Source organism: Corvus kubaryi, unplaced genomic scaffold (genome assembly GCF_017639235.1).
Source record: "Corvus kubaryi isolate FWS band 111438036 unplaced genomic scaffold, C.kubaryi_AGA036_p1.0 split1-131, whole genome shotgun sequence".
Classification (NCBI taxonomy): Eukaryota; Metazoa; Chordata; class Aves; order Passeriformes; family Corvidae; genus Corvus; species Corvus kubaryi.
The window spans coordinates 14,276,900-14,291,427 of record NW_024582073.1 but is presented as its reverse complement, the minus strand read 5'-3'; the positions used below and the strand labels follow the sequence as shown (position 1 = coordinate 14,291,427).

Sequence of the window (14,528 nt, the reverse complement as noted above, 5' to 3'; positions counted from 1 at the left end):
TCATATGAGATTAAAAAAAAAAACCACAAAAAAACCATCAAGATACACAGTGTGGCACTCATTCCTTCCCTGCCTCCAAGACTGTTGCCTCTCAAGAAGAAAACTACAGTATTGACTGGTAAAGCTGGTATAAGGACCCAGGAGCTGCTATTTCTAAACCCCTATTATTCAAAGATCGTTATCACAGTTTTCCATTAGCAGAAGTAAGTAAAAGCCTTGCTGTATAACTGACAATGTTATTTTGGGGGAAGGGGAAAGAAGGTTCAATATTGTACTGCAAGAGGTATCCTATCGATCCTGACTTTTTATAAAATTTTTGTGCCTTTTTTCTTGAGGCCATTTAGCATCGACTTTGCCTATTAAATTTTACAGTCAGTAGGAGCTTCTGGATTTTACAGGTTCAGTACAAACAGAAACACCTGTAGAAGCCGGTATTTACATGATATTTTTAATATTATGCACTCTGTCCCCTCAGATCCCATTTAGTAGATTTAGTATACCCCTCTATAGTACAAAAACACCAGACATTCACATTTCAAGCTGTCCTTCCACTGGGTTCATGATGCAGTGAAAACAGGCCATGATGCTGTGATTCTCAAAAGTCTGTTCTGTGTTCTAACAGCATTTACCTTCAGACTCTCCTTCTATGCTGCAGTAACTGAATTTTTCACTGTCACTAGTTGCCTCATCCTTCTACTCCCTTTGAAGCAGTAGGTGAGCACACATATGCTTGGGCATGTATTTCTCTGCCTTGTATTGAGATAGTATAAATGCACTCATACAGAGAAGTACATCACACTGTCCATTTTGAAATCCCTAGCAAAGTAACATCAGGGATACTGACATCATCTTCAGAAGATCCCTCCATTATCTCTTTTTGATGATCACAGCATGGGTCATCCTCCCAGCATAGCAACAAGCTGCTAACATGACAAGACAAAATATTCCCTTTTTGAAGGTTTAGAATCAACTATTAATGAGGTAATTCCAGTTTAAGCTCAGTACGTTTTGTGTCTTGCACTTTAAAATACATGTAAAAATGTACAGCAAAACTCTATTAAATAGCCAGTAAAAAAAACTACTTGGACAACCTCCAGAGAAAGAATACTCAATACAGACATAGCTCAAGCAAACAAACAAAAGAAGCCTCACCAGAAAAATTCTATTAAAAGTACCAATTTACATCATGGAACATCATACTACTTTTTAGGTATAGTGTGAGTCAGGAAAGGAGAGAGATAAAAAAGGAAGTAGAGGGAAGAACTAGATGGATGAGGGATATGTAACACATGGTCCAGCAAGGGAGATGGCAGATGATGGCCACAACCAGACTGCAGGAACCTGGGAAGAGGCTTGACTCCAGCTTGGAATCAACTCTTTCCACATACATGAAAAAAAGCCCCTGAACTTTCTGTAGCATAAAGCAACAAGGACAGTCCCACAGCTCCTGTAAGAAAATCCTTATGCAGCTCAGATGTATTTATTGTTTACTTAGGCAATCCAAAGCTTCCTCCCTAGAAATGTTTCTAGAGATTTGGCAGTTGCCAGCTCTGTAATCAGGCAGGGTGCTTGGAACAGTGCTTTCCAAGCTGTGGTCCACAGATTCTTCAGAATCTCCATTTCTAAGGACTTCAGGAATGATTACTACCAAAGCTGAGACTACCAGTTGTGGTCTTAATGTTTCTATGCAGACGTTAATATGTCCAGCAGAAATATTTCAGAGATCTTCATATCAAGGATGGCTGAAGACTATCAAGGTCTAGAATTCAATTTGTTTACTTATTCATTTTGACTTGCAAAAATCTGTCCAAATGTAGCACTTGAAATTATATTCTCAGTTCACTGGAATATAATTTGCTCAATAGTTTCTTTCTTTTCTTTCTTCATGAGGTATACTTCCTCCCCTTCTCCAAGCCACGACCCTGCAACTGTGCCTGTGAATTTGGTGCTCTTGGGACTCCCAAAGAATTTCCCACATATCACAAAGGTTTCACAGCACTGGCTCTGACATCCTGGGATTCGTTTGCTGTGCCAGACACCAGATTGGGTTGGGTTAATAAAATAGTTATTTATTATTATAAGTGTTGAATGTTGAAACAATAGCAGCTAGATTACATTTGGGCTTCTGAAAAAGCTTCAACAGATGTCTAAAACTGGGCCTCCAAAAGTACAGGTCATTTTTAAAATAATGAAGTCTAGTTTTCTGTGCACTGCTTTGTATGAGCTAGCAATACATCAACTTCTGTAACCCATTTTGAAATTTATGGATGGAAAAAGAGACACAGTCCAAATTTTAAACTGTGTATTTCATAATGAGCAATCATTATCATCTTACCCAGGAGAAACCCTGAGAAACAAAACAGAGGGAAAAGACACCCCGACCTCCAAGCCCTGTTCTAGCTTACCTGTGTCTCACTGCACCAACACCCTCGGAATGCACCTTCCCAGCAGGAGACACCCAACTCCCAGGGAGCAACAGAAGAATCCATCCCTGCTGCCTCCAGGCAGACCAGTTTTCACACTCAGACACTGAGACAAACAGACTCTGCATTTGTCCTTTTTTTTCTTCTGATGTCATTAAAAATGAAGAAAAAATCAATTCAATTAAATACAAAAATACAGAGAAGGAAATTACAAAATATAATGCTAAATATTTAAATAGACAGAGTTGACCACTGAGATCTTGAAGGTTTTATTACTCCCAGCTGAGAGTGTAAATGGATCAGTTACTTGCACAAGTAACAAAATTTTCTTAACTTGGCAATGCAAACTGGTAACTACAAATAAAACAACGGCAATAACTGCATCATATCCTAATCCATCCTGATGCTTCCTTCTGATTCACAGTTTTTAAGCTGCAGCGGTTTCTAACCTGAATATTCAAATGGAAATAATACACCAAAAACTGTGGCTTATTAAGAAACCATTTTGCTTGTGTAGTCTCTTGCCCCAGGTGACCTAAAGGAGTTAAACATGTGTGTGTCCCCAGCCTTCCCAGGCATGTGATGTAATGGGCTACATGGAGCATAACACAAGGACAGAGAAACACTGCCAAATATTTGTTATGCCTAATATTTATGTACATTTATCTAATCTCCTATATAATACAGGCTGACAGTATTAACAGGCCAGCTGAAGCTAATCTGTCCATGTTCTTAGTGTATGTAAATAGTCTTTTTCTCAGTTTGTTTCCTTAAAGTATAGAGCCTGCAATTATCTTGCACAGCGACAAAGGCAATGACATGTTACTTAGTACTTTTAATCATGATAAATTCAGTCCTGGTGACAAGGGAGTTTAAACCCGCCAGGCTATAAGCTGCAGCATAAGAATTTTCCAACAGACCCCAACAGAAATCTTTTGTCCTATAGGCAAAACTGCTCATTTTAAACCTCTCTTCTTGTTCTGTCCTGCCCCTCCTCAAAAACAGAATTCCTTCTGCAGTCATCCATTAAATCACTTTCTGAAGACTATTCTTCAAGTACTTCAGATAAATTAATTCCACTATTAGAAAGACTAAATGTGAAAACTGGGACTTGAGGAGAGAAAAAAACAAACCAAAATAAAAACCCAAAAACTAAACCAAGAACCTACAAGGCACATCTCTGCATTTCATTAACATTAAACTTCAAATAAACATCTGTGAAACTGTTGATACAGTCAATTGCACATCATCATCTTCATGTCATGGTTAACTCATTGTATTTTTAGAGTACAACAGATATCTAACTGGAATGGGAGATTCTCAGATTAAACAGCCTTTTTCTTCCACTCCTCCTCTTATAATTTTTCATGTTTTGACAAGAATAAAATGTCACCCAGATTTTCCTGGGACTTTTTTTTGTCTAATCTTCTCTGTTTAACCTAATTTGACGTGCCTGTAATACCTATTTAATACTGTCTCTCCCTCTGTCTAATACCACAGCCTTTAACAGACAGATATTTTCTCCTGCACATAGTTACAGGCAGAGCACCTAAGAAAAATACAGTGCAGATGGTACAGGGTGAAGTAGTGGTTGAAGCAGTGGTTCAGCAAAAAGAGAGAGCAAAACTAACTAGTAACAAAAATCCTTTAAAAACAAAAAAAAAAAAAAAAAAGGAAAAAGCAAGGAAGACCTGGGATTAGGATGCTTCAGATGGCACAGATAGCTTATGGGTCCTATTAGCTATTTGGGCTATGTCTGTATGCCGAAGGTCAACCTGGCTGGTTGACAATCACATCTGTGCCTCATAGCACAGCTCTAGCATGTGCTCTCCAGCTGCAAGCTCACAGCTATTTTGATGTACCTTGATGCTCCAAACTTCCGCTCATGGCTGTATGGAAACACACCTCATTGATTTTTGTGCCAATACACAGCAAGACTCTTTCCCCAGATGACTGTGTCCACCATGAAACAACTTGCATGTCCCCCAGAAAAATGGTGGCAGTAGATCTGAGGGTTTGTTGGTCCTCAAGGAATGTGTCTAGCCCCTGCATGGCAAGGCAGGCAGCTTCTTCTCAGAACCCAACCCTCAGCTGGACATTTATCCCATGTTTGCACCTGGGCAGACCTTCTCCTGTGAGGGTGGAAAGACAGTATATTTAAAAGCAGAATAGGAGTGAGGATTAACAAAGCAGGGTATTATCAAACCAGAGTGAAGAACCAAGGGCTGTGTAATATTTGCATATAACTAACCTACCACAACTAATTTGGCTTACAAGGGTAAGCCATTACTGGTTCAGTTGCAGTACTGTGGAAATGCGGTATGAGCAACACCTGTTAAGAGTGTCAGTCTCTGAAGGCTTCTCATCTGTGGTCTGTCCTTTTAAATATTCATGGTCTGCTTGCTCCAAAAACACATGCTAGTCCAAATAACATTCATGTGATTGATGTAATCTCCAAAATTAAAAGGCATCTCTTCACTGTGGCATGTGCTACATCTAACTTTTACCCAGGATGTGTCTATTTGCTCTCACATGAATTTCAGCAGGAGATAAAACTGAAAGCAATAAATAGCTAGAGATGGAGCCCTGAAGAGCCCAGGACTAGCAATGCAATGTCCTGCCAGGATACTGACCTTTTATTTTTTGTAATGAAAATACAATAAAATGGCACGAAAAAAATGTGAAATGGTAATTTTAAAAGCATTTAATATCTTCAATCTCAATCACTAGCTGTACCACCCAGTGTTTTGAAAATTCTTTGGCAATCATCCCCAGTGCCATTTCAACTCTTCCCATGTGGTCTTGCAGCTTTCTGGCTTCCTGTGGGAACGGCAATCCTAGGTCTCACAACCAAATGTACCCAGGGAACCTATACAGCACTAATCAGATGTGCCTGTGAACAGTGTCCCTGCTGCAAGGAGGGGAAGTTCAGTCACATCCCTGTTTCATGCTAAAAATCCCTTCAGAGGCTTCTGCTGAAGGCTGTTTTGTTGGTGATATGGGCACAGGAGGAAATGGACTTAGGACCACAATTTCATTTTATCCAAACTGCCACAAAGCCATCAGATCATGGTAACTGTTTCAGCTTGAATTCAGTCAAGGAACCTCAGGCTGAAAATTTGCACAACCCATTGCTGCTCCCGGTACCAACCCCAGAACGAGCTTTCGAGACCTGTATTTCTTGCACAGTGTTATTTGAATTTCTTTCTTTGTAAATCATCTGCTTTATGCTTACATAATCACAATAGCAGCACTATCATTATCAAGCTGAATTTCATGTGGTACGCAGGGAATTTTATGGCTGTTTTAATAAACATTATGCTGGTTAGAAATTCTATAAAGTAAACCATTTTTCAAGTTAAATACCCCTTTCTTAAGTGCCAGGCTGCTAAGAGGGGCAAACACACAGAAGCCTCACTACAGATCTGATTGCCATGAAGGGTCCCTCACCACCCACTGCAAAGGCAACTGAGAATTAATTCAAGCTGCAGAGGAAACACAAACATACAGAGCTGTGCTAAGGAGGAGCTCTGGCTCACTCTTTGTCCCTCCCAGGACCAGTGCCTTTCCATGTGGTGTCCTTCTCTACCTCTGTCCCTGGCCAGTTTCCAGCGTGGAGCAAGCGGTTCATCACCTCACTAACAACTCCAGCAACAAAGCCAACTGGAAAGGGTCAATCCTGAGGGAAATGCTGAAGCCATACTGCCTCCAAATCACACCAGCTAAATTTAGTTTGACTATTTATTCTAATACAAAGAAGAAGCAGCAAAGAATGTGATACCTTTCTGTTGTGAAGCTTTCCAGGCATACTTCAGCATTAATTTCTGACAGCATTTAAATGTCCATTCTTCTCCCGCTAAGTAATATTATACATAAAGCTCATTTGATACTTAGAGATTTATAGGTTCATGCATAATGACATTTTTTCCAAAGTTTTACAAAGCCCTTAATTCTCTCTAGTCTTAACAAGGCCCTTCCCAATACAGCAAATTCAACCTGCCTGCCTAACCCATTCTTCTTGTTCTAGTCCAAAACTGACAAGACAAATGGAAAATAGAAGAAAGGACAGTGAAAAAGAGCCCTTCCTGATATCACTGGGAGCACTCCCTCCTGTAGTAAAGTAGAAGAAAGACAGACAAGGCAAGCAGCTTTTATTCACTCTTGCAGAAAAATCCTGGCCTACAAGCAGACTGCAATTTAGCACTGGAAGTGTTGTCTTCTGCTGAACAATTATTGGAGAGAGAGTCGCCATGTATGATATTTCCCAAAAGACACATTAACCTCTCAAACACAACTGGAGCCAAAAAAACCCCAGTGATCCAGGTTCCATTTCTCCTCCTGAGATATTAATAGTTCATATTTACTTTAATAGAAAGTGAGATTAAAAATCAAGAGAGAGGTTATCATGTCAAGCAGGAAGTGAATCAGACCCTCAGATTATCCCATTAAACACAAAAACCCAGGAAAATGCTGTAAGGCAACAGTGTAATAGAGGAGGAAAATATAGCATGTTGGGCTTGCATTGAAAGGAGGGTTTGTAAAATAAAACCAACATTGCTCTAAGATCTGATTAGCTCCCCAGCTTCTATTCTTAGACAATCAAGGCACAGATATGACCAAGGCAATGTGTTTCCACCTCATACAGTCTGAAGACACTTTCAAATACTGAACTTTACTATCATCATTCACGAAGGTGACTTTTTATGAATGACTAAAAAAATCAGATCATACACAAGTGGGTAATTTGCAAATGCTAATGTACTGAATTTTAGTGTGCTGTGGGAAATTTCAAAGGCTCTGTGCACTGGTCAGAGTAAACACCTGAGCTACAGCTGCAGATTTGGCATCGCTATTAAGAGTCACAATGTTTCTCCTTGTTGGGGAGTTAATGTAGCTCACTTGCACTAAGTGCTTCATGCTGGATGATGCCTCGACACACCAGGAGAGCTGATGCCATGGGCTCACCACGGCACACCAGCACAAGCACCAAGCCTACTGCTACCGATGCAGGGAAAGGGATACAGCCCTCACAGGCTCCCTGCTAAATCCCTCCTTTAGCCTTTCAATATATGGCACACAGAGAGCAGAATTTTTTTTTTTTTTTTTTTTTAATTAGGGGGTTTAAACTAGGTCGAGATGGTTCCTGTGAGTTCTGGCATGTTGCACTCCAGGCTGCAAAGCCTCTGCCACCAAGACTCACCAGCACCCACCACTGAGATCACCCACCTCTGCTGTCCTGCCCCGGGGGTCACTCTCCTCCACCGCACCTGAGGGAAAACTGGGTTTAATGGAGATTGACCTTCCCACTACTGCCAGTGAGGAGTTTGCCCACCTCTTACACACAGCAAGTCAAACATGTGAGTTTTTGTTAACACCCCCAATATGTGATCTCCTTCCCAAAAAGCTGGTGCAGGATACAGGGTCACATCTGGATATACTGACCAGACATTTTGCTGCCGTTGCATGTGAGCAGCTCAGCAGAAAACCACAGCCTTTCTCTGATATCAAATCCCAGTATTACTGATGGAAAGTTTCCTGTGAATATTGTTAAAAGCAGGGTCTTGCTTTAACAGAAGAGCAAATAATTCCCAGACCTGTAGAATTATTCCAGATTTTCAACAAGAAATGAGCAGTTAAGTGCCCATTTTTCTGCTTCGTTTCCTACTTTACTATTTTCTTTACTATCTTTATTTTGTTATGGAAGGGGAAGGGAAGACAAATCCCGAAGAACACAAGCTGAAATATTTTCTTTGGGGTTGCCAATTCAAGGGACTTAACCCTTTAATATTTTCATGAAGTAGAAATTTTTTTCATGAGGCACTAAAACTATATTTATCAGAACTATCAATTTTCAGGCAGCTGGAGACTCAGAATATGACCTGTGGTTTTCAACCTATGTAGTCATGATTCAGGGGTTATCAGTGGAAGAGGTTGTTAAGCCATTGAGCCTTAAGTAGAATTAACAACAAATGACCAAAATCTAACTGAAAAAACCCCTCTATATTCTCTTTGTACAAGTATTACAACTTCAGTTCAGCATAGACAAGGTTTCTGGTGGATTCTTTTATTCCATGGTCCCTCAGCAAAATTCAATCCTCACTTTACTGCATACCAGGCAAAATCTGTTTGTTGATCTTCAGGGTATTATGGAAAGCATTTGGAGAGAATGACAGGAGAGAGACTGAATTTTGAGGCATTTGTTTGATCTGTTGCTTTGATGATTTAGGCTGATTTGTATGATGGGTTTGGGTTGTGTGTGCTATGATTTGCATTTTATGCAGTACTTTTCTATGGCTGGATTCTCAGTGATGTTCAGTGTCCTGCATCTCTTAGTATGACACACAGATTTCAAATGAATGAAAAATTCCAACATTTAGCACCTGCTCTCTGGCAACTCATACCAGAATTTAAATAAGAACTGCACTGGCTACATTTGAGGGCACTGACCACTTCAAAATCTCGTCTTAAGCTTGGGTTTATGTGAATTTAAGCATCAAACCAACATTCTGAATCCCATCTGGGGAATCCAAAAGAAGATGGAGTAGTTTTCCATATGTGCCTGCTACGTGGTCTCAGGAATCGCTCTCCTATGAATAGAGAACGAAAAGTCTTGGCCTATCTATTTTAAACAGCTGATAAATAAAGAAGGGGCATAAAAAAAAATAGAAATGCTTTCAAGATTGATTCTCTGACTCTTGCAAAGAACTCTCGCTTCTTATTTTTCACATTTATTTTTATAGCTTTTTATTCTTTTCTTCTATGCCTTCTGTTCCTTAATATTAAGTTGGAAGCAAAATGTTCTTTTGGTCAAAAGCTATTGTTAGCATGAATTTTACAAATCTAAACAGATGGGATGGAGGAGTCTCCTTTCTGGAGAACTGATTTAGTGCTGGATCACTGAGAAGGAGCATCTTTATTCAAAGAGCTGCACTTCTAAGTCAATGCCAGGCTTCATTACTAAATTCCATGTTTAGCTTAAGAGGTTTCCACAGTCATATCCCAGCAGAAGCACATCTCTCATGCTGCTAAAAGCAGAAAAATAAGAGAAAAATCTGCTAATCACCTGAAAATGAGAGGCATCAATCTATGCAACTTAGTTTACAAGGCTTTTGCAAAAGAAAGCAGTCACCAGAGTAAACATCTGTGATCAAACACTAATTTAGCACCAACAGAAAATTGACTTCAAATCATCTCTTTGTCACTGTAATTGATTAGAAGTCAAATGAAAATTGATAACATGATTTTCTATTTGTGAATGTGTATGTGGCACAAACTCTCAAGAGCTCTATTGGCTTCATATATTGACTTTTTTCCAAATAAAGCCTCTTAAGAGTACATTAGTCAGGCCACTAATAAACTTAAAATGCAGACTAATTACAACAACACAAGGCATTAAAACGCTCTTGAGACTGTTGAACTTTGGTGCAAAAACTAAATTCTGAAGAGAATTTTGAACTCAAGTAAAGCAACAAAATGCATGAACTATTCCATTATTGCTGAGGTTTTTGATGATGAAGGAAGTTGACTACTTCTCTCTTATTTTACTTTCCATGTAAAACTTTCTCAACATTTTATTAATTCTTCTCCAGTCTCAGTGCCACATACTATTCTTCTTTCCTGGTCTAAAAGCTTTTTTTTTTTTTTAGCAGGTTACAGATGTATGTATCTTTTTTTCTTTAACAGATTATTTTCTGCATCACAGAGCAAATGCCACTTTGTATCGACCCTTGAAGAGAATATAGCCAACAGAGTACTAAAATGTTATTTCATCTACTCTATGGACAGTGGTTTTTTTAATATCACATGTAAATCCAACCAAAAAAAAAAAAAGTTCTGCCCCAGAAATCTGTTTGCTTTATTACTGCATATTCCAAACTGGACTGAAACTAGAAGCAGAAATGTCTTGCAAAGAGCATCAATTGCACTAATTCAAATTTTTAAATTCTTCTCTATTGATGGGAATATGAATAGGTATGAGAAATGGAGACAAAAGCATATCAGAGATGCTTCATTTTTGAAGAAAGCAAATTTCATCCCTGATTAAACCATACCGCAAGAAAAACAAAAAAAAATAGTAAAGAAGCTCTTTAAAATAAACATTTTCAAGGCTTTCCAAAGCCTTTTCTTTTTTTTCGTTTTACATTCAAGATTTGTTACACCACCGCAGTCACGCCACTGGCCAAGGATCTACACGTAGGTCAAACAGAAAACTATGGCAGAGAGGTCCTCTGTCCTTGCCTCAGAAGAGGAGCGAGAACAACAGGAGGACTAAAATCTCCAACTGCAGATTTGAATTTTGGCTGCTAGCACTGATCAGAAGAGAAATGGGGAATCCACAGATGAAAGGGATCCCATACCAGATGGCAGCAGTAAAGTAGTAAATAGCTACCAAAGAGCTGAAACAGGAAAAGGACGCTTTCACAGCTTTTGAGGTAGACTGGCCAAACTTAGAAGAAACAGAGGTTTGAAGAGAGAGCTAATGTGATACTGCTGAGTGCAATGGTCAGCTACAGTCTGTGAATGATGCTGTCATTGCAGCAAGACCTATTTTTACTTTAATCCTAAAAAGATGTAAAGAAATGTGACCATTTCATACCAGAAAGGACAAAAAAACCAAACAAACAAACCCACAGCTGATCACTAATATTGTGGAGTTTTGCACAATTAAGGTTCCAACAAAAGCATCAATGGAGATTCAGTCGGAGATGAGTTCCAGCACAACATTATCACTTAAACTCTCCTTTACTATGATGCCTACAAAAAATTGGTAAGAGTTAAGCTTCTGGTGAACTGGTACTGACATCCATCATGCTTCCCAACATGCTCATTGCTTCCCCACATTCATAGCTTCTTCATACTTCCACCCTAACCTTCTCTCTGCTTCTTGCTTCCTCTGGCTACCAGGGCAAAGGCTGCCCTTAGGGTCTGTGGGCATGCAGAAAGGACCATAGAGGCATTCAGTCCCTGGGGTGCCTTGGCAGCCCAACTCTCCAACATGAGCTCAAAAGAGAATCTCGAAGTGACTGAACAGCAGGCAGGTCTCCCCCAGTCCCTCTGTCCAGCACTGAACCCCACAAAGACCCTGGCTGCTGCAGCGAGGCTCTTTGATCACTATACCACAGCACTTGCAAAACTTGCAGAATTTCACATTTCAGGAGTGACTCCATGAGAAATCAGATGCAGGTTTTTCCAAAGTACCCACATATATTAAAAAAGCACAAGCTGGGTGATGGACAGCTGAATTCAACACTGATTTGGGCTGGGTGGTTATTTTCACCATAAACATGCTGTCCCTAAACTGCAATGTGCCACCAGAACCTGCAGAAGTTTTTGAAGGCTGAACAAACTGTTGTGAACAGGATAGAGGTTTTGCATTCCATACAAGTAGGGCTTAAGGCAACCAAAATGTAATTAAGCGTCTTAAAGGTTGGAACATCCATGCCTACAAGGTATATTCCCTTACTCCCAAGCAAGGCCAGCAGGAATCTGAGTTTATAGTATGTCCTGGACACTTCATTCCTCACCTCTGCAACCAGCTGCCCTACCCTCTGCTCCCAATACCTGCACAGGCAAGTAAGCACATTAGATGATCATTTCAGAGGTAAAACAGAGTTTGCACATGCAAATGTTATCACCTGTCTATTTCAAGCAGTGCAACCCACACAGACTGTAATGCCTGTGTCCGCTTTCACATTTGCACCACTGTTTACCTTGGCTCTCAACAATTATTATTCAGCATTTCAAGTGCCATCTGTGCTGCTGGATAAGTAAATGCCTTCAAGTATATTGAAAACAGAGTTTCTGAAGTTTTACCTTGTACTGGGCACAGTCATAATCAGAAAGATGTTCTCTACGGATGCTGACATGTATTTAGCTGTTTTTCCATAGGGATTGGTGTATTTAAATTTGAAATATGTACATCTAAGTTACCAAACAGAAAACAGGCACAGATAATGAAGGAAAATCACTGCATCACAAAAAGAACTTGCTCTCTGTGGATCAAATTCAAATCCACACACAAGGGAAGCATTCACTTGCTCAAGGAGTAATTTAGTCTTATAATAGTTAACTGTATCTTGAGACAAAACCCGATTAAGTAAGAGAAAATATCCGTAAGTTTAATGCGCAAATGCCTCAACACTTCTTGACATCTACATCAGTCGTCATTAAAATGAAAATGTGAACCATAATGACTGATATCCGCAAGACACGTGAAGCTGACTATTCTAAGATGCTTGGTGACAGTTTAAACTAGTCAAAGTGACACATGGGAACAGATCCAGACTAACAAGTCTCTGCCCAACGTCTTAGTGTAAATGTCAGCATGGAAGTAGAGTCTGTGAAAAAATATTTTTAAAAGACTTTTTCCCCCTTTAAAAATCAATCATTAACCACTGTTTGCTAATAAGTCATGTTTTCTTTTCAGCTAAAATCATAGCTGGTTGTAGCCAGCTATTCACTCATTCTTAGAGGGATAAAGCCATACAAGAACATAAAAAAACCCCAAACCTAAGTTGCAAACATAGGTAAATACTATACAGTGAGTTTTCTAAACAAAAAAAAAATAAACTGTAGGGAAACCACAACCACATGGACAGCTCTGAAGTATTTCAAGTCACTGAACAGATCAACCATGATAAAGCAACAACATGGGAATCTCCTTCAGTTTCCTCTCCTGATGCCAAAAAGCATTCCTGACTGCAGTGACATTATTTCTATGACAGTCAGGCCTGACAAGGCAAGGCACTGCCAAAGTCACTCGGATAAACCCAGCAATCCGTGGACTGGGCACCTGAAAGTTTTAGTGAATGAGAGAGGTGGGTTAATGTAGCCCCAGCACCAAAGCCAGCAACATCCAGTCTAAGACCTGGGCAGATCTAATGCTGTCTGGAGCCTGTAAGAGACTTGAAATAAGAAGCAAAGTGAGAGAGAAACATTCCAACCCACCCTGCATGCCAGGATGTCTTTTTCAGTGGAGATCACCATTTCCAGCATGTCCCAGCAGCCACCTCTTCCCCAGGATGTAGGAGAGAAGCTGAGAGGCTGGCAGGGAAGCCCCTAGCATGTCCTCATTGTCCTCCTTCTCCCCATTCACCTCGAGTCAGAGCTCTGCACAGTTTAATTACAAACCACACACATGTGCAATTCTATTAGCCAGCCTAAAGCACTGGCATTAGATAAGCTTGTGCTCTGAATCCAGTTACTAAGACACTGCCAACAAGCTCATAGATTCGGAGCCTCTTTTCTATGCAGGTCCATTTGGCCTGGAAATAGCATACATATACACTGACTTGAGCTTAACAAAGAATGTTAATTTGGGTCAGTGAACTACCACTAATTGAATTCTAATAGATGTCACCATAACTCAAGTGCTCCAGCTCTCTCAAGCAAAATGGCAGCAGACTGAAGCAGGCACTTCTACAGCACTGGGGGAGAGAAAATCTGTCCTTCAACTGCTTTGTTTCTTCCCTTTCCAGGTTTAACTACTGCTCAGATGTAATAAAAAGCAAATGAGATGCTGGCTTGATAGCTCCCTCAAAAGATCTTCAAGAGCTTTTAAAGGTGATGCCTGCTCTTTCCAAAACTGAACAAACCTTGAGCTATTCCATACACTGACATAGCTGAAAGGATTTTGAATACAGAACTAATACACTTTAAAAGCATTAACACACTAGTTCCCAGACCCTCTTTCCCAAGATCACTTATTTGAAACCCACTGTTTTGAATTCTTTTTGCTCAAGCCAGCATCCCTGCAGTGGGTAGGAGTAGTAACCCCAAAGCACAATTTTTCTAAGACTTGTGGATCCTGGCAGCATGGGGATGCTACTGGCCATGTGGCACAGAGATGAACACCCAACCAGCAGGAGGGCTGTATTGAGAAGAAAAAAGGGAGTATATTTTAGCTGAGGTAAGCTTAAGTGTGATTCACACTAGCTTAGCCATGGCAAGGCTCCTTCTTACAAGGCTCATCTAAAAGTAAGAGATTTACAGTCAACAGACCATGAGGGTGCTGGTTTGTGCCTCAGTTAAGATGGAGCAGAGAACACAAGGTAAATTTTCCACCAGCTTGCATCCTCTATAGTCAGTCATCCCTGCGCAAAATGG

The 14,528-nt window shown here is 40.1% G+C and overlaps 1 protein-coding gene across 1 annotated transcript in view; it reads right to left on the bottom strand.

Annotated features, from left to right (window-relative positions):
- The window catches only part of PPARGC1A (PPARG coactivator 1 alpha), a 368,312-nt gene that overhangs the window by 141,096 nt on the left and 212,688 nt on the right, over nt 1-14,528 (bottom strand). The window lies entirely within an intron of this gene.